At 38.7% G+C, this 20,459-nt stretch overlaps 1 protein-coding gene across 2 annotated transcripts in view; it reads right to left on the reverse strand.

The window, feature by feature from the left end:
- Nucleotides 1-20,459, reverse strand: part of Cped1 (cadherin like and PC-esterase domain containing 1) — a 280,079-nt gene that overhangs the window by 230,494 nt on the left and 29,126 nt on the right. The gene's annotated exons all lie outside the window — the stretch shown is intronic.

The raw sequence follows: 20,459 nt of genomic DNA on the forward strand, positions 1-20,459 counted from the left end.
TTTTATTTTCAAAGTTATGTGAAGGGGTGTGTGTGTGTGTGCATGCATGTGTGCATGCATGTGTGCATCTGTCTGTCCGTCTGTCTGTGTGTTTGTGGGGTTCTGAATGAGAGTGCACAGCACTCAGTGGCCAGAAGAGAGCATCACATCCCACAGACCTGGAGTTATAGGTGTTTGTGAGTTTCCTGATTGGAGTGCTAGGATCTTTTCTTGAGCCTTCTGTAAGAAAGTCTGCTCCCACAACAGCTGAGATATCTCTCTTTATTAGAGAGAGAGAGAGAGAGAGAGAGAGAGAGAGAGAGAGAGAGAGAGAGAGAGATCTTGGAAATCACCTCATCTTCATGTATGAGCTATATTACTTTGGAGGTATGGGTGCTTATAGTGGCTACTTTTATTTTTTTTTAACTAATAAATAAAGTTAGGTAGGTACTCGGATATGAGGGTATAAGCTTGATAGAGCTATAGAGCTCTGGAGAAATGATCAGCTGACCCTCCTCTCCATTTTCCCAAATTAAAAGAGCTGTGAATCTTTCCAAGTCTCTCCTCATTACTTCCTGTGTCTCTCTAGCCTCATCTGGGTCAGCCAAAATGGCTATTTGTGGGAACAAACATGCTGCAACATTTCTGGCTATAGACACTGTGTGACGGTTTGTTTCTGTATTGGTGTAATATAAACCTAAACGGCCAATAGCTAGGCAAAAGGTATAGGTAAGATTTCTGGGGAAAGAAGGAAAGAGAAGAGTCTGGACATAGAGGAGACAGCAGGAGAGGCAGAACAAGTTGGACACACACACACACAAAAACATATGCTAAAATATAGATTAGTAAAAACAGGTTAACCTAAGTTCTAAGAGCTAGTGGGACAAGCCTAAGCTATAGGCCAAAGTTTCATACTTAATACTAGTCTCTGTATCCTTATGAGGGTGCTGGCTAGGGGAACAGCAAGACTGGTTACATGTGGTGCCAACGTCAGGCATGTATTTCTGCATAGGTCCTGAGAAAGCTTAAAAAAATAAAAAAGATCCAAACACACAAACACGGAGTCAGACATGGCTTCCTAGTCCCACAGTTTTTCAGGCAGGCCATGTCACATAGAGAACAGCTCCAGTGGCTGGGCCAGTCAGGACCATGTGCGGAGCCCCTCGGCAGGTTTAAGATTTGGCTCATATGGTCAGAGAAGGCTGCAGGTGCACATTAAAGGGGTCTGGACTGAGAAATCCGTTAAACAGATACAATAAAAATGGATATAGACCATCGTAAAAGAAAAATAGTTTAAGAACAATAAAATAAAACCTTTTAAAGAAAAGTAATAAAGAAAAAAATAAGCCATGTAAGGATGGAAAGTATTTAGACATTTTATTGTGCTTTGTTAGTTTTAAAATTTTTGAATGTTAATGAACAGAGAACCACAACTGCTGAGAGACACAGGATTATGGAAAGGACTGCTGCCTTACATCAGCCTAGATATTTTACTAATGTCTTGGCTTCAAAATAAAAGTTCAAAGAGGGGAATGTGTTGTGTTAGGGGACAGGTTTTGCCTTTGTTTCCACGGGAAATGAAAAGCAGTGGATTCGTTCAAAGCTAATAGAGATCAATCAGATTTGCCTAAGGGAGACCTCCTCAGAATCTTGGCTGCAGGCATGGGGGAGGAAGACCAGAAAAGACTACAGAAGAGGTAACATGTATGCTGATGCCTCTGCATGGGAACCGCTCTGAGACTGGATGAGACATGACGAATATCATTGGCTACTGAGTCCTCATGACTTCATTTTACATGCTATTCTTTCATATGGCATGGACAGAGGTTTGGTTATGCAGGCCAAACAGACTTATAAAGTTGACAGATGCCTTTTGCCTGCTCAAACATAAAACAAAAAGATCATCTTTAGCTGACTTGTACACACCACACATTCCATACTTGTATTAATTCAGATATATGTGTTACCTTTAAAAATTTAAGGACTTAAAAACAGAAAAAACAGACACCAATAAAGACAAATAGTCCGGGTGAGTCAGCCTTTCAAAATGCCCCTGTTGCAGTTCCCTCAAAATTCTGAATTCAAAACAACTTCAAAGCTGCTAGCTGAGTTGGTCCAGTCTCACAGACAATTCAGCCAAAACTTTGGATAAAAAAATCTCTATACTTTCATATCAAACATAAATTAAAACACCAAAAAAAAATATAGTGAATTCTTCCCAGATTTGACCATTACCCCAATTTTCTCAGGGTCCCCTAGAGATGACATAAGCCCCAGAAAACAGGAAGCTGTCTAGACAACACGACACCCACATTACCAAGAGGTGTGATGGGTGGTATTGATCATTCAGTAGGTTATGGATGTTTGTCATTATTTGGGAAACGGTAGTTACAAATTATTACTGATCATGGTAAGGGAAAAAACTAAACGAGAGAGGTTAGATTCAAACATCTCTTTCTGAAAATAACAAAAGGGGGTATAGGAATAATAGTATTTAAAGGAAGATTACTGAGTCTAATTTAAACTAAAAAGTAACTGTTAATCTCACATATTTTACACTGGTATGAATTTTTGTATGTTGATACAGATTGAAGATTATTTTGTTAGAAAATACTCCGTATGGTTCTATTTGTGTTTAAGATATTTTTGTATATTGAAACAATATAAGATTATTTTTGTTATAATGTATATATGTATATATATATATGATTCTACTTTTGTTTAAGTTACTATACCTATACAGCTCATTTAATAATGTAATTTAAATTTCTAGTCCTTGAAAGTTATTATTGAGGAATATTTAGGATAATTAAGAAATGCAAGTTTATAGTTAGTCACCTAACAATCAAATTTGTGGCCCAGTTAGGTATGTTTTCAAGGTCAAACAGAGATATGTTTTAAATAGACAGATGGTTTTAAAATATTTCAGAGACCTACAGAACATGGCATTTTAATAACCTAAAGCAGTAAGACCGTTCTGTTATTGACAGCATCAATTTACTTCAGAGAATATGGTAGTCATTGAAGAACCTCCATACAAAGTTTGCTTTCAATGTGGCAAAGCTAGCTAGCCATTGGCAAGAAACTGCCCTTGCCTCAACTGTTATAGTATACTGTCCAAACTGGATATGCAGAACACAAAAGAAAGTTACTGCCTAACTTTGACAAGACAAGGTAAGACTGTCTTTCAAAAATTCATTAAAAAATTCTGTTAGATATTCTGGGCCTGTAGGCTGGAGATAAATGCCCCAATGTTGCATAGGAATCTTGGGTGACTGTTCAGGTGGCAATCTGTTTCTGTCATTTCTATAGTTTTGGATGTTGTTTGTTCTGCACTTCCTGTTTACTCGTGTGACCTTCTTGGGTCTCTGATGGAGTTGAAGATGTGATGGTTATAGTTACAGTTTTCCTTGTTACCAAATTCAGAAAAAAAGCATTACATAAGGGTTGTAAAGTTAATAAGGTTGAGAAACAAAAACTTAAGTTGTTTATCTAAGAAGATAATTTTTAGTATGGTAATACAAGATATGATAGAAAGAGGTTTAGGTATAAACCTTTGAACTCACAAAGATAGGATAGATAATATGGTATCTTCTCCAAATTTGCCAAGTACAAATGGACTGAATATTGTAAATATAATCTTACCTGATAGTTATTCTTATTGTATATAGTTTTACTATGATAGAGTTAAAAATCTTTCCTTTTTATTTAGACAAAAAGGGGGAAATGTTGTAGAATATTTGTATACTATGTGGAAATCTATTGTGATTGGTCTTTTAAAAAGCTGAACAGCCAATAGCTAAGCAGAATGTATAGGTGGGGTTTCTGCAGAAAGAAAGAAAAGGAATAATATAGGTGCAGGGGGGATGCTAGGAGATTTAGAACATGTCAGACATACAAAATAATTAAAAGTAAAAAGCCACATCATAGAATATAGATTAATAAAAACAGGTTAATTTAAGTTATAAGAACTAGAGGGACAAGCCTAAGTGATCAGCTGAGCTTTCATAGTTAATAAGATATTTCCATGTTATTATTTGAGAATAGCCTGGTGAGACAGAAAGACTCACTATAATGTTCCCCTTTTGTCCAAATAAAAAGAAAAGGTTTTAACCTTAATGAAGTGAAACTATATACATGAAGAACAGTTATCAAGTAAGAATTACATTTATAATGTCCAGTCCATTTGCACTTGTCAAATTTAGAGAAAATATTCCATTATCTATGATCTCTTGGTGAGTACAAAGTTTTGTACCTAATTTACTTTCTATTATAACTAAGGAAAACCATATATATATATATATATATATATATATATATATATATATATATTCTTTAACCCCATCAGAGACCTGAGAGAGATATAATATTTTCTGAGTAAATAGGAAGTGCAGAGCAAATGACATCTGACTTCCTGGACAGTCAGCCAAGGTTCCTCTGCAAAATTAGGGCATCTATCTTCAGCCTACAGGCCTAGAATATCTGACAGATATTTTTCTGAAGCAGGAAATTTTGAAGGACAGTCCTGTCTTGACAAAGTTTGGCATTGGCCTTCTTTTGCGTTCTGCTTGTCCAATTTGGACAGCATACTGTCAGCAGTTGAGGCAAGGGCAGTTTCTTGTTCAGTGATTAACTTTGCCACAATAAAGGCAAATTCTATATGGAGATTCTTCAATGCCCATCATTCTTTTTGAAAGTAAATTGTTGCTTCAAGAAGCAGATATGTCTCATTGTTATAAAAGCTTTATTTTACTAAAAAATCTTAAATACCATATTTTGTAAACCTCTGAAGTGTTTGAAGACTACCTATTTATCTGAAATATATCTCTGTTTAACATATACCTCTGTTTAACCTTGAAAACATACCTCACATGACTACAACTGTTATTGTTACAGATGACTGCTACTCTGCCTTTTTTTATTATCCTAAATAGCTTTCAAGGAATAGAACTTTACATTACATTTTAAAATGGGCTGCATAGGTACAATACCATAAACAAGAATAAAAACATGTATACGGTATAACAAAAATAACTTAAATAGTGGCAACTTTTATTGTTTTATTAATAAACAATACTTGGGAGTCAGATATTAGGGAATAAACCTGACAGATTCCCCTTTTTGTGTAAATAAAAAAAAAGGTTTTAACTCTAACTTATTAAAACTGTATATAATAAGAACAATTATCAAGTATTATCTAAGTATAAAGGAAAAGTATTAACTGTAATCAAGTAAAACTATATACAACAAGAACAACTATCAAGTAAGAATTGCATTCATTGTGTTCAGTTCATTTGTTTTGACATATTTAGAAAAATGCTCCATTATCCATCCTTTCTTGGTGAGTCAAAACTTTTGTACAAACAATATCTAAACATGCAGGAGATAAAACAACTGGTGTGTGTGTGTTTGTGTGTGTGTGTGTGTGTGTTATACCAACTGCAATTCCTATAAACACACAATGGATTCAGAATAATTTTCAAGCTCTTCCTTGTACTGAATAGTCTACCATAAACATGTAACATCGTTCTAAACATAAAAATGCTTTAACTTCCTCAGTTAAATATAGTTGATGCAGTTTGTTTGTATTTTTATGCTTTTATTTTTTTTAATTCTTTTTAAGTTTTCCTCTGGGGGGATACTTGGGGGAGCTGCAAGAGTGAATGAAGGGTGAATACCGACGGACCGGGAAATGAGTGGGCCTGGGGTACATGATGTGAAATTCCCAAAGAACCAATAAAAAACTATGTTTTAAAAGATATTTAATGGGTAATCAGATTTATTTCTATAAGACAAGCAAAAATATGTTTCATTGTGTTATTTCCATGCTGTGCACATTTATGAATTAGGTAGTTCAGGCATCACACAAAATATCATCTTGCTGATGAACCCTAATGCGCTATTTCTCCTGAAGAGGGGTAAATGCTAATTGATCACCCCTGAGCAAACAGACCAATGGGAAAGTAAACACTCAGTGTTTCTGACTCGGTGGCTCTATGAATAAAACGTGCTGACAACTCATAGTAGTCAAGTATGTCACGGCGGCCGTGGGGATGAGTATGGCACGGTGGCTCTAAGGATGAGTGTGGCATGGTGGCTATATGGATGAGTATCACATGTGACTATATGAATGACTATCACACTGTGGGTATATGGATTTAAACATGCTGACAACATACAGTAGTCAAGGATTTAGTACAGTGACATCAACAAGGCCAGAAAATAGTATTGCCAGGAATTCAGGTTTACCTGTCTCCCATCCCCACTGAGTCAGATCTTGTAAGAGTTGATCTTGCACTCTGCCAGTTAGCAAAGACTTCCAGACAGTTCTGCAGTGTTCCAAGTCTGAGAATCATGATACTGGGAAATAAGCAGGTACTGTGGTGGATCTCTGCCAACCTACATTCTTAGAAAACACTCAGACAGATTTCCTTGGCTTTCTGATGGTCAGCATGTGATGCTAGCCAGTGGAGATGCAAGCCCACCCTACCAGGGACCTCTTTATCCTTTATGCCCTTAGTCACTGCCTGGTCATTCTGATAAGGCAGTGGAATCCTAACAAGAGTTTTTTTTTTTTTTAAATTCCAAGAGCCCTCTGTTCTAATGAGATTATTTTGTTACACAAATGTTAAGATTTATATGTGCCTTTCATATTTTTCTCCAAAAAAGAAGAGAAAGTCATGGCTGTGGAAACATTATTATCATTATTATATGCTATGGAAACATTATTATTAACTTGTTGGTAGCCTTTTTTTCCTCTGGAAACAGAAGTGTTTGGAGAAGCTGCAAAGGTTCCAGAGAGTCTTCATTAAGTCTTCAGATAGTTATCTGCAGACAGGTCCCTAAGCACAGCAGGCTTTGCTCTGTCATTTGGCTAAGTCCCATCAGTGCCAATGACTATACCTTAAACTGTACATAAAATAGCTACTTTATCAATATACATGCAAGATGCTGTGTTATGCAGAAAAGCATGTAAGTGGATAATAAAGTATTCTCAGTTTATGCTGTTAATGTTACAGATGGAAAGGAAAGAAAAATATATGATATTATTTTTCAAATAGCACAAAACATTCTCTAGGCATCTGGGATGTTTGGATGAAATATGAGGAAGTCTTAGATAGTTGGTTTACTACTTCCAATTTGAAGAACACTTCGAGGAAATTCTTGTATTCTTATAGAGTTTAAGAAATTACATACAGGAAATCCCAGGTCTTTGTATGGTTTGTATATCCCACAAATGTTTGCATCTTGAAATCCTAGTCCTTGCTAGAGTGGAGGGAAGTAGCTTGAAATATTTATAAAGTGGGACCTTGTAGAAGTCCTTAGGTCAATTAGGAGCCAGCCTTCAGAAAAAAATGTGGGAACTAGTCTCACTGGCTTTCTGTTTTAATATGTGACTCTTCTATTGGAAATAAACAACAAAGCCAAAACTGACCACCACCAACAAAACCAGAGTTATACAAGAGGGAAGCCTAGGAATCAAAATCCTGGACAGTCATGTGGTGTAGAAAGCTTTGACATGTGATCAAGTAAATTGCTATAGTTCACCATTCTGAACACCTGCTAATGCCATTAGGGAAACAATTTCTAAAAATGATGATATCCATCTTAATTCCTTTCACAGCAAATTCTTATATAATTTCCTCTAGTGAGGCCTATGTTTATAGCAGCATTATTTGTAATAGCCAGAACCTGGAAACAACCTAGATGCCCTTCAATGGAAGAATGGATGAAGAAAGTGTGGAATATATACATATTAGAGTACTACTCAGCGGTTAAAAGCAATGACATCTTGAATTTTGCATGCAAATGGATGGAAATAGAAAACACTATCCTGAGTGAGGTAACCCAGACCCAAAAAGGTGAACATAGGATGTACTCACTCATAATTGGTTTCTAGCCATAAATAAAGGACATTGAGCCTATAATTTGTGATCCTGGAGAAGCTAAATGAGAAGGTGAACCCAAAGAAAAACATATAGTTATCCTTCTGGATATTGGAAGTAGACAAGATTTCTGGGCAAAAATTGGGAACTTGGGGGTGAGGTAAGATGGGGGTAAGGGGAATTGGGGAGAGAAAAGTGAGAAGGGGAGGATGGGAGGAGCTTGGGGGAATGGGATGGTTGGGATAAAGGAAGGATGGATATGGGAGCAGGGAAGTATATATCCTAATTAAGGGAGCCATCTTAGGGTTGGGAAAAGACTTGACTCTAGAGGGGCTCCCAGGTGTCCAGGGAGATGTCCCCAGTTAGTTCTTTGGGCAGCTAAGGAGAGGGAACCTGAAATGACCCTATCCTATATCCATACTGATGAATATCTTGTATATCACCAGAAACTTCATCTGGCGATGGATGGAGATAGAGACAGAGACCCACATTGGAGCACTGGACTGAGCTCCCAAGGTCCAAATGAGGCGCAGAAGGAGGGAGAACATGAGCAAGGAAGTCAGGATAGCGAGGGGTGCACCCACCCACTGAGACGGTGGGGCTGATCTACTGGGAGCTCACCAAGGCCAGCTGGACTGGGACTGAAAAAACATGGGATAAAACCGGACTCTCTGAACATGGCAGACAATGAGGGCTGATGAGAAACCAAGGACAATGGCACTGGGTTTTGATTCTACTGCATGCACTGGCTTTGTGGGAGCCTAGGCGGTTTCGATGATCACCTTCCTAGACCTGGATGGAGGGGGGAGGACCTTGGACTTCCCACAGGGCAGGGAACCCTGACTGCTCTTAGGACTGGAGAGGGAAGGGGAAAGGAGTGGGGGGAGGAGGAGAGGAGTGGAGGGACGGGGAGGGAAATGGGAAGCAGGGAGGAGGCGGAAATTTTTTTAATAATAATAAAAAAAATTTCCTCTAGTGAGGCTTGAGCATTGGTTTAAAATATTTTGAATTCCCTTAAATTATTTAAAGGTGTTAACAAGCTGGTTATAGCAGGGATGGAAGCATCAGACACCTTGGTTTAGAAATCCCTGTATGCCAAGTTAGGAAATAGCATTTTTACTTTATGAATAAAGAGGCACACACAGGGAGCACCAAAGCAACTACAGGAAGGTGGAGCCCTGGCAGAGGCACAGCATACAGGATCAGTGACTAATGTGTGTTGTAGAGGGAGGATAGAGCCTGACATTGATCTGTAGACCCTAAGAGGGAGATGGAACATAGAACTAAGTACAGAAAAATTTCAGACAAGAACAGTGGATATTGGTAGCAAGATAGTCTATTTTGTGTCACATATGCCCAGGCAAGGTACCAAATAAACAATGTCTGATAGTCACCTAGAACTGTTTACCTCTCAAATGTCTGCCCACAGAAGGCAGATTAGGATTTAATAGTTAAATTATTGAGCTTACAAAGTAGAAAAAAAATGATGGGATATCAAGACAGAAAGCAAAAAGAATGGTCTGGATAAATGTCTTGGGGAATACCTATATTTGAAGGAAGAGCACAAAGAAGCAAGTGTTTAAAAGATAGAAGAAACAATTGTGACTTTCAGTCACTGTCTCTGTTTTCTCTGAAAAGAAGCACCAGTTATTATGAAGATATGGGTAAATATTTAGAATTACACTGGCTTATCAGAGTGCCAGTAGTAGGTTCTCCTTTAAGTTCCATGACCTCATTAGTCATAGGTAGTTGGCTATGCCTATAGTACTAGGCGTTATCTCTCTCCTGTTTAGTGTGTTTAAGTCCAATTAGATACCTTTTGGTTACTGCCATGACAGATGTACCACTATTGCACTGTGAAGGATATCTTGCTGTGCTGGTAAGTGCTGAGATTCATAGGAATGACAGCTTGGTTCATAAGTATTATTGATTGTGTTTCTCCCTCGGCAGCTTGCAGAGTTGCTTCCAGTACTGGGAAAGCTAATTCTCAGGGAGCATAATTTCAGGTCAGTTCTAGCTTGAATCTTCTGGTTCCTGTGTCTGAAGTATGAGGTGTCTTCAACAGTGGGACTTACTTTCAGCTTTTAGAAGGTAACCAAGAGAATCAGGAATAAGCTACACTGTTTGTGGGGTCTCTTAGAGCCCCCTAACTACTATTTGAATGCAGAGAACAACTTATCATGAGGTGTCCAACCCTACTTGATATGTCTACAACAGAACCCCTACGTCTAAATAGGGTTCAGGGAACATCTTGGAAGAGTGAAAGATCCAGAGGACCAGGAAGTCCACTGTGAAACTGTTTATTTTTATTTTGTTTTTCCAGGTAGTATTTCTCTGCAGTTTTGGAGCCTGTCCTGGAACTAGCTCTTGTAGACCAGGCTGGCCGTGAACTCACTAGGCCTGCCTCTGCCTCCCTAGTGCTGGGATGAAAGGTATGCACCATCACCGCCTGGCAGAAATGGTATCTTCTAGATATGCTAGGGAAGCCATAGCCATGAAATCTCAACAATATGACTGCCTAAATGAAACCCGAGCAATAACAACACCAACCGATTTGCCCACAGGGGTAGGAAAAGAATCTCATGGGGTAGCAAACTTAATGATGAGTAGTTACCGATAGAAGGAGAATTAGTATTCTGCAGGTGAGACCTTAATTGGTTATCCAATATCAAGTAAACAGCTGTAAAAGCATATGCATATACACAACACTAAAACAAATTGGAAGAAACAAGCTAAAAATGCACGAATGAGTCAAAGAGTAAAAGATTAATAAAATTAACAAAATGTCTGCCAGCTGGCCCCTCCCCAGGGCAAAGATGGTCTTCAATCCATCATAACTCACCAGATTTGGCATTTTTAGGATAATATTAAGAAAACTGAGAAATTGTCTCAGTGAATTTGCATCAATGCTTAATTTCATGATTTTAAAATAATGATATAAAATTTAACGTATGCTTGATATCATGCATTCAAATCTGTCCTTTTACCATAAACAACTCATGAAGACAGTGTCTTGATTGTCATATCAGGAGGAGTTTTCTGGTTGAAGTTTTCTGCTTTCAGGCTGTGGGTATGCCAAAAAGCAAGCTCAGGTGCCAACCTTGATGGGATCACTCACCAAAGAGAAGACATCACTTGCCCACAACTCTGTTTGCTTTACTGTAGCCTGGACAGCAACAGAGACTCTCTCTAGAGCTCTTCAGCTAGAAAAGACGAAAGCTTTGAAAGAACATCAAGGAGCGATCTTAATTAATTTGCAGAAGGGGTGTCTAAAAGGAGAGTGATTTAGGCAGTTTCAACAATTTTATGATACTGAGATTAGAAAGTAAAAATGTTACAAATATAAGCAGGTATCCCTGGGAATATGATCTGATGTTGCCAAACTCCTAAATTGAAAAAAAAAATAGTTCAAATATTTCAGGATTCTAATCACTAATGAGGTAGTTAGTGCATCCTTGCTAGTGAAGCGGGCACACACATTACTTGGAGTCCCATTGTCCCCATCAGCTAGTGCATAAACACTGTCCCTTGAAAGATCCCAGATGACACTTTGTTTATCTTTCTGGGAGTCTTTCCAATCTAAACATATACGGATACTATTTATTTTTGCAAATTATATCTGCCATCTAAAGCGGTTTAGTCTAGGCAAAACCAAACCAAATATTTAATTTATTGTTTCTAAATCTTTCATACTAACTATATGAAAGAATAATGCTTTGAAATAAATTATTTATAAAAAGTTCAATGATGCATCTTAAAAAAACAAAAACAACCTATAGGTAGAAGGGAAGTACATTGAACAAAATAGTTTAGAGAAAATATCTTCAAAGTATTATTAAATAGTTCCCAGCTTTGGAAAAGTCACATACCCAATCTGGTTTCTATGAAGATCAAACAATCACAAAGAGGCTAGGCTTGAGGGAGAAACACTACGATGTCAGTAAACATCTGGTTGCTATTTTCTTTTCAAGAATGAATTCACTTAAGGAAGCAGTTTAATTTTGACTGTGCTTTTACAAAGAGAGAAAGGGGGTGATAGACACTGGCTTGTATTTCCTTTGTACCGTGGAGGGTAAAGGAAACATAAGAACAGGAGGTCACTCCAAGCTCAACTTTTACAAATAAGAAAGATTTCCTCAGCATTAAAGTAAATTGAACTTGAGTTATAGAATAAACAAATCAATGCAGTTAAGGGTATATAAACAATTTCGTGTGCTCCACTGTGCCAATTAAAGAACAAATTCTTTTTGCTTGTAAATACATCAGTATTTCCATATGCACTGAGGAACATAACAATAAACCCGGACACACAATTACTAAGTGTCATAATACAATAAAATAGAACAGCATAGCTTTATAAGTTTCTTTGATTCAATTTCTTCCTTTTTTTTTTTAAAGCCCTGCTTTGATTAGCTAACGTTCAGAAGCACTTCCGATACTGCCCTGAGCCCATTACTCACATAATAAAAAACGCATGTGAGATGTGTTCTAGCTGGAACACCGACCAGGCAAAACACACTGCACCTTTCAAAATGCGACCTCTGCTCACTTGTCTTCCTGCTTAATAGTTACAGAGCAAATTAAAGTCAGAAGGACAGCAGGATGCAGGTGGGGGATGGGGGAGGGAAAGGAATGAGAAGTTCATTAGACTCTCAAGTTTTAAGTTATCCATAGAAGTACCTGAGATACATGTGCACAAACACTCAAAGGGGACCAGCCCCAGTTGGAGCCAGACTAGTGATTTTTCCATCCCTTCCTTTGCTTCATTTTTCTCATCTGTTCATACAACGCCAGATCGAAGCTAAGACTAAAGAAATGTGCCCTGATAACAAGAGGTTTAACATTTTCTCTTGCTTTCTATCTCGTGTGTGTGTGTGTGTGTGTTACTGCATTGCAGACTTGCTTCTGTTCTACCCAAACTTTCCGACAGTGAGAGATGGACTTTTTCATGAGGACAGTTCTGACTGGGTTAAGGATACGCATCCTTAGTCTAGATTTACTACAAGTAAGCCTTGCATTACAGTCTTTCATTAAAAATGGGAACTCAAACATATTGATTCGGCTACACGAGGCTCTCTCAGAAACAGTCTTTGTGATTGAAATATTCTATTATTTTTTTTGTGATTCTTGCTGATTTCTGATTTCTGCTACAACTGAAAAAGTATGTCTTCTCCAAAGATCCATAAATAATTCTGACTTGACAAAATATACATTCTGCCAGACTCTTTTGGACATATTACTTGAAGTCCATCCCAGAAGCAGGTCAATAACTTTGAGAAAATATCTATTCTCTTTTAGACCACTGTACCAGTCTGTGAATTAAGACTGTGATTTACTGAACAGCTCATGGGTGGTACAAAAATGAAGGATTTGATGGTGCCTCTGTCTTTTGCTTGAGTGAAAAACACACTACAAAAATCCTAGCTCATAAAATATGTCTTTTGAAGGAACGAGTAGAACAGCACACAATGATCCTTTTACTTCAGGAAAGAACTGAAAAGAATAATGCAGAAGACACAGCCAAGCCCTGGGGACAAGAGGGAGGCTTGGACCACTTATTCTTGTTGCTTTCTAGATTCACAAAATCAAAAGCTATATGCTCATTTTCATGTTCTCTTCAATGGAAAACATCTTTAGGCAATACTGGTTGCTACCTTGTTTTACACACTAGTAAGCCTCCAGAGAATTAACCATCATATCTAAGTATGTGGCCTCTACAAACGCCCTGGCCTCTCTGCTTGAGTTTATATTGTCCATTTACCTGTTCAAAGTTTAGGGTACCTGCATCTAAGTGTGTTTGAATTTATCTAACCTCTGCAAAAAGCAACAGGCAAAGATGACAAGAAACCCTTGAAACTCCCTGCCCAAAGAGTACAGTAGTTTTAGGTCTAGACTTAGATGGCGTATACAGTACCAGCTCTATGGTTGCCATTGCTAGACTTGTGCTATTGTTGCCATAACACCAGAGTAGCCTGCGAGTAGAATATCAGTATTCTTCTAAAGTTATATAAGAATAAATAGTTAATCCAAGTGTGGAAGCACATTCCTGTAATAGTGGACAACTAAGGTAGGAGTGTCAGTTTGAGACTAGCCTGGGTTAGATACTGAGTTCTGGGCCAGCCTAAGCTATGTATGAGACCCTATCTCAAAAAGAAAATCAAAATAAATAATAAATATTTTACAAACTAAATTGTTAGAAATATTTCATGAGATACCCAGTCTTGAAGCCTAAAGATTGATGTACTTTCTATTGTCACTTATTTCTATAGTCAATACGTATTTATCTCTATGTGGAAGGAATGATTGATTGTAAGTGATAAGCAGAAAGACATAACTGACGAATTTGGGGAGCTTCCAGACGTAAATATGAGCTTAGGGTATTCCAAGAGAATGTATGCCCAGACTACATGAGAACATGTTGGTTGAGGGCTTCCAACTTGAAGAATATCTATACTGTTCCATTAGCCCTAAGTGACACCATCATCAAACCCTTCTGCTAGGTCGCACCTCAAATCTACCTTCACACAGAGGAACATCGTGTTCTCCTCTCTATGACTAGATCACACAATATTATCTACCATTCCTGGAGACTTACTATGTACTATTCTCAAAGCATCAATTTGAATATGATGTAAATGAGGCTCAGAGATGTTAAGTAACTTGCCCAAGTTTATATGTGCATTAAGAATGTTAAGATAAGCCTAGGGACCAAAACTGTGCTTTTAACTTAACTCTAAAGCTTACATTTTCCATCACTAAAGTCCATCACTCCTCACAGAACAGTTTTGATGGTAAAGCTGTTAGGGTTTGGGATGGTTAATATTAATTATCAACTAGGTAGGATGTAGTATCATCTAGGGGACCAGCCTATGTGTATGCCCGTGAGGGTGAATTGATGTGGGAAGAGTTGCCCACTGTGGGTGGTGCCATTCCCTGGCTGGGATCCTGGACTCTGAGAGTGGAGAGAGGGAGCTGAGCTGCGGTGGCATCCTTCCATCTCTGCTTTCTGATGGTGGATGTCTGGTGAGCAGCTGAATCACACTCCCACCACCTGAATTTCCTGAAACAACAGACTGTACCTCAAGTGACCAGTGGAGATGAGCCCTTCCTCCCAAACAGATTCTGTGGAAGAAAATAAGCCAGCACTTGCAGATAACTGAAATCTCAGCTACCTTATTTATTCATTTTCAATACAAAGAGTAAAGAACATTTTGAGTAACTTTTCCAATCATGAAGGTTTCAGATGAAGATCAGAAGAGTAAGATGCTAAAGAAACAACTGCAAGGGTACTTTTTTTCTATACAGACTTGGGCCACAAAACAAAACTTTCCAAGATAAAGTCTGAACACACGCACACACGATTGGCTCTGAAATATGTCTCGATGACTAGTTTGAAAGAACAAGTGCATGTAACTTAAAATATTAAACAAGTTGGCTATGGTAGCTCATGTCTATAACCCCAGCACTCAGGAAGCTTAAGCGAGAGAATTTTTGTGACATTTAAAAGGTAGAGAAAGAAAGAAGGAAGAAAGGAGGGAAGGAAGCAAAGAAGGAAAAGTAAGCATGAAACAGGGAAGGAAGCAGTTTTCTATCTTCTTTACTATAGTCTTTATTATTATTATTAATTAGTGAAGGTATCTCTTTCCCTATAAACTGAGTCTTTTTTCAGTGGTTCTCAAGATCACATTTGGGTAAATTTCTTGCTCTTCAGAACATGACATGTCACATTCAATGGCAATACAAATGCTGAGCCGTACTTATCATAGTACATCCTGCAGCCTCTCCTAGCAATGGCTTCCCTCTAGCCCACAGACAAGGGCTACTCCAGCCCATTCTAGAAGGTTCTGAAAGAACCAAAATATGGAGTTTACTTTGCAGTAGAAATGTTTCTCTGGCTCTTGATTCATTGCACTACTTAGTGTTGTCTATGTAATATTCCCATATATATTATGCAACATATATGCAATAATGTAATATGTGTTACACACACACACACACACACACACTACTTGGTTGTGTGGGAGGCTGGAAGGAGTAGCTGTAATTAACATTTGCTTCTTTCTTCTTGAGAGTAAAACTTGCAGTTGTTGCTCTAGATCTTTGGTGGCTTAATGGCAAAGTTAGGCCCACAGCTACGCCCACATTATTGTAGCTAAGAAGGAATATCCAATATGAGTTCTAATCTCATATCTCCATTTTGGTAGTTGTGTTGTGATATGCTTTGCTGAAATCCACAGAATTCCTTCTGAATGGTCAGATTTAACCAACCTTGCAAATTTAATGGTTTTGTATTTCTTCAGAAAATATTCCATAGAAAAACCCTAAAGGAAGAAAGCATAATTGTTATTCCAGTTCCGTGGCTTTGATATCAGCTTCGCTCTGTAACACACAGACTGTGGAAGTTTGAGATGGATTAGAAAGTTGAAAAGGGCCTCCATAGACTGCTCGTCAAGTTCACGTGCATAATTCTGACCCACGATAGAAACTACTGAGTCAGAGTCTCTTGTACCGTGTTTTATTCAAACTCCACATAAGGAGTAAAGTTTAAAACTTTTAGAAAACATCTACTCCCTCATAGGCTGCTGTGCACTGAAGCACTGATTTCCTAAATAGCCCAGCATGCTATGAAAGAGAGCAAACGGGTAGCACCTCTCTCTTTTCCTTAGAGAATTATATGAGCCCCTGAACACAAGGACATAGGCTCTATTTTTCAAAAGCAAGGCATTGGAAGGCCATGAAAATAGGCTTTCAATCTGTGACATTTTGTAAGCTTAGCTCTAAAAGGACCATTGTCCTTGTGCTGTTCTTAAAACCAGTGTGAAGATGAAATAATGGCTATAAACACCTGTGCTGTTAAATTATAAGCAATACAATGTGCAGAAGGAGGCAGGCTTTTGTGTAGTTTCATTTTTGAAATTAATATGGAGAATTGCTGCTTTTTGAGCCCATCATCTATCCCTTAGCTCAGTGTCCCTAACATGGCTGCATGGAAGAATCTCATGTTTATGTTCTTAGTATATACAATTCGGGCCTCATTCCATAGCTGTGAATGAGATAAAACGTTGGCAGGACTTTCATTTGTCTCCTCTCAAATGGTACTAGAGAAAGTGATTAAATTCATTTCACATGCTACTTAGAAGTAAATATTACAAATGCCTTTAGCAGAGACCCAGAGCTGAAGTGACTTACACTCATATGAATACAAAAGAACCCATATTCTTTTGCAATGGAGCCATCAACTTATCATATGCCCCTAGCATGGAATTAACTCCTAGGGAGCGAGGATCCATAATGTTCATATCATAATTTAAGAACAGAAATTACCAGCTTTTCCTTTCAAATGGTGTTCATTAAGAAATAGAATTAAAAATCAAGCGCACAAGCAAGTAAAATACAAAACCCAGGGGCTGGAGAGATGACTCAGTGGTCAAGAGCACTGGCTGCTCTTCCAAAGGATGGGGCGTCTACTCCCAGCACGCATATGGAGCTCACAGAAGTCTGTGACTTCTGTTCTAGGAGATCTGATGCATCTTCTAGCCCTTAAGGTCGTTCACATTCACCACATTCATACAAGTGGGACACAGACAGACACACAGGCAAACTAAAACAACAACAAAACTGAAGTCATTCTCCCAGCACAGATTACCTTTAAAGAGTAGAACATTGCCTGTCTGGCCCATGATCCTTTTTATACATTTTTCCTAACTTTTATTATTTTTATCAACCTATGAAGGCTTTTCAAAAATGGCTCTAAGCTGGAAATAGCACAGACAGCGAAGTCAGCAGAGTGATTGGGGTGAAGCCAGGACAAGAGAGGAGAGCAGGTAATAATAACAGTTTTTTTTTAAAAAAAAAAAAAAAAGGAAAATAGATCTCATACTTGCTTTCCTTTGTCCACGAATGCATATTATCAACACATCAGCCCTGCCCCTGTGCCCTCTGCACCACTGGTGGCGGCATCTACTGTGGCCCTAATGTCACAGTTTCAGTTTGCAAGTTAGAACCAGGAAGAAAGTGCAATGGGAAAATAAAAAGCATGCAGGACAGGACTTCAGGTCCTCCTGAGCTGTTTCCATTTGCGAGCTGCTCAGCCTGGGGGCCTAAGTTCACAGCCATCCACGTGGCTTCCTTCTCTTCTCTGCCGATGCACACGAGGTAAAGTCATGAGGTAATAAACCAGGTGAAGCCAAGGAACTATGAGACTCCCACTCTGAAAAAGCATGTCTGTAGCATGTACAATTCAAACACAGCTTATAGGCTAAATTGGTGGTCATATAGAATAAGCTGCCATTTCTTTTTTAATTCCATATATGATGTATGTCAGATTAGAATCAGAGGGCTGTTTTACTGCAGGTGTTCTCTCCACAGTGCCCCATAACGAAAAAAAAAAAATTAAAAATCAACTCTACCGCTTGTGAAATTGCTCCTATTGCCGGAGGCAATAGGTGACTGAAGAAAAGAATGCTAAATTGAGCTGGGAAGATGTTTTCAAAGCTGGGGGTGGGGGGTGCTGGAAAGAGAGTTGAATCATCAGCTACGTGACAAACGCTAGCGACACTACACAGTTATCGCTCGTCCATGGGCCCGGCAGCTCCTCCGGCTGCCAGATTCTATTGCTTCAAGCAGCCTTTGCACTTTTGTATGACTTGGAAGCCGCAAAGTAATCCTCCCTCCTCTGTGTCAGACTGGCCCACAGACACCAAGAGGAAGAGGTGATGCAATCCATCTGTTTTGCAGCTGGAGAAAATGAAAGTTGAATTGAAGGTGAAATGCACACATACTCCACACTGTATGCACACTCAAGTGAGGGGCATCATCGAGATGGGGTGGGATATGGGGATTTTAGATCACAGTAGCAGTCATGATGAACACCTGGCTTGATGTTGGGAATGTTGGACACGCAGCGAGAATGCAAAGCAATCACTACACTCATTGTAGGATGAGAGAAAAGCTAAGCATTTTTTATTCTTCCTTTATCCAACTCCTATTTCAATGAGGTTCTGATGATGTCACTGCCAAATGCTCCACAACTTTAGCTTGTCCCCTCATCATAGAACCAAATCCAACAAAATTCAAAAATGTTCACCATTTTTGTTCTCAGCTCTTATTGACATTCCAGGGCTTATACATCCCTTTATGTTTTTCTTCTTTGTAGCCAGAGGTCCACTGGTTTAGACCTCTGAGCTATTCCTACAGGACAGAGACCAGGATGCTGCATCCACAGAGGTCTGTCTTACAAACAATACTCTAAATACCTTAAGATTGTCTTCTTTCTCGTCAAATGATTGTCATGGATTCTATTCCCTGAGAGTTTCACCAGCCAAGTATGAAGGGTGATCAAGTCCAAGCATCATCTACCCTTCTCAGAAACATCTTTGCAATTTTTTTCACCCACACAGCCAGCAAAAGGAGACCTCACTACATTGGGGCCCAGAGCCTGACTATTCCCTCCCAAAGAAAACCACCATTGAGAAAAAGCAGTTAACTAATTTTTTTCCCTTTCTTATGGAAAAAAAAAGAAAAGAAAATAGATGCACATACAACTTATTCATATTTCGGGTCCCACTTTCCCAAATTCTACCTTGGCAAATATTTTAGTTCTCACATGTGCATTGAAAGGGAAGAGTTTTGTTTTGCTTTTTTTTTAATTGTCTGGTATAGGTGGGTCTTCTATCTATCTGTTGCTTTCATTGATTAATTAATAAAGAAAACTGCTTGGCCTGATAGGTCAGAACATAGGTAGGCAGAGTAGACAGAACAGAATGCTGGGAGGAAGGCAATGAGTCAAACACCATGCCTCTCCTCTCTGAGACGGACACAGGTTAAGATCTTTCCCAGTAAGTCACCACCTTGTGGTGCTACACAGATTTGAAACTAATGGGTCAAGCAGTGTTTAAAAGAATACAATTTGTGTGTTGTTATTTCAGGGCATAAGCTAGCCAGGCAGCTGAGAGCCGGGCAGCAGGAAAGCCGCTCCTTCTACAATTGTCATTATTTCCTGAACAATACCCTATGCATAATAACGATATGTGCTATATTTGTGTTGTACTAGATATTTTAAATTATCTAGAAATGATTCAAAATGTGTGTGTGTGTGTGTGTGTGTGTGTGTGTGTGTGTGTTTGGGGGGGTTATTTGTAAAGACTACACTATTTCATAAATGGGACTTGGGTATCTGCAGGGAGTCCCGGAGCCAGCCCTCTATGGGTACTGAGAGATGGCTCTACTGTGCAATCTTAAAAAAGAAAACATGACTTATGCAGCTTATGCTGACTGCATAGTCTGCATCATTGTCTCTCCCACGAGTTCACTGCAGGATAACAAACCACAAGAGACTAAGGCAGCAGAGGGACAATGAAGAAAAACACAGGAAATGAGAGGGGGACTTCAGACCTCCCTTCCATCCTTCCCTCGCAGCATTATGGGTATTTCTTCCCACAAAGCCTCAGTTTCCTTTCTTGGAATGTGAAAAGAATTTATGTTTCTTAATTTTAACCAGGCTGTGACAGAGACTATTGAATAAGATCGTAAATGCAGAGTGTAGCGTGGGACCTGCCCTGTGTTCAGCTGTTGGAGAGGTAGTAGCTGCTACTC

The sequence above is a fragment of the Chionomys nivalis genome, chromosome 1, assembly GCF_950005125.1.
Source record: "Chionomys nivalis chromosome 1, mChiNiv1.1, whole genome shotgun sequence".
Lineage (NCBI taxonomy): Eukaryota > Metazoa > Chordata > Mammalia > Rodentia > Cricetidae > Chionomys > Chionomys nivalis.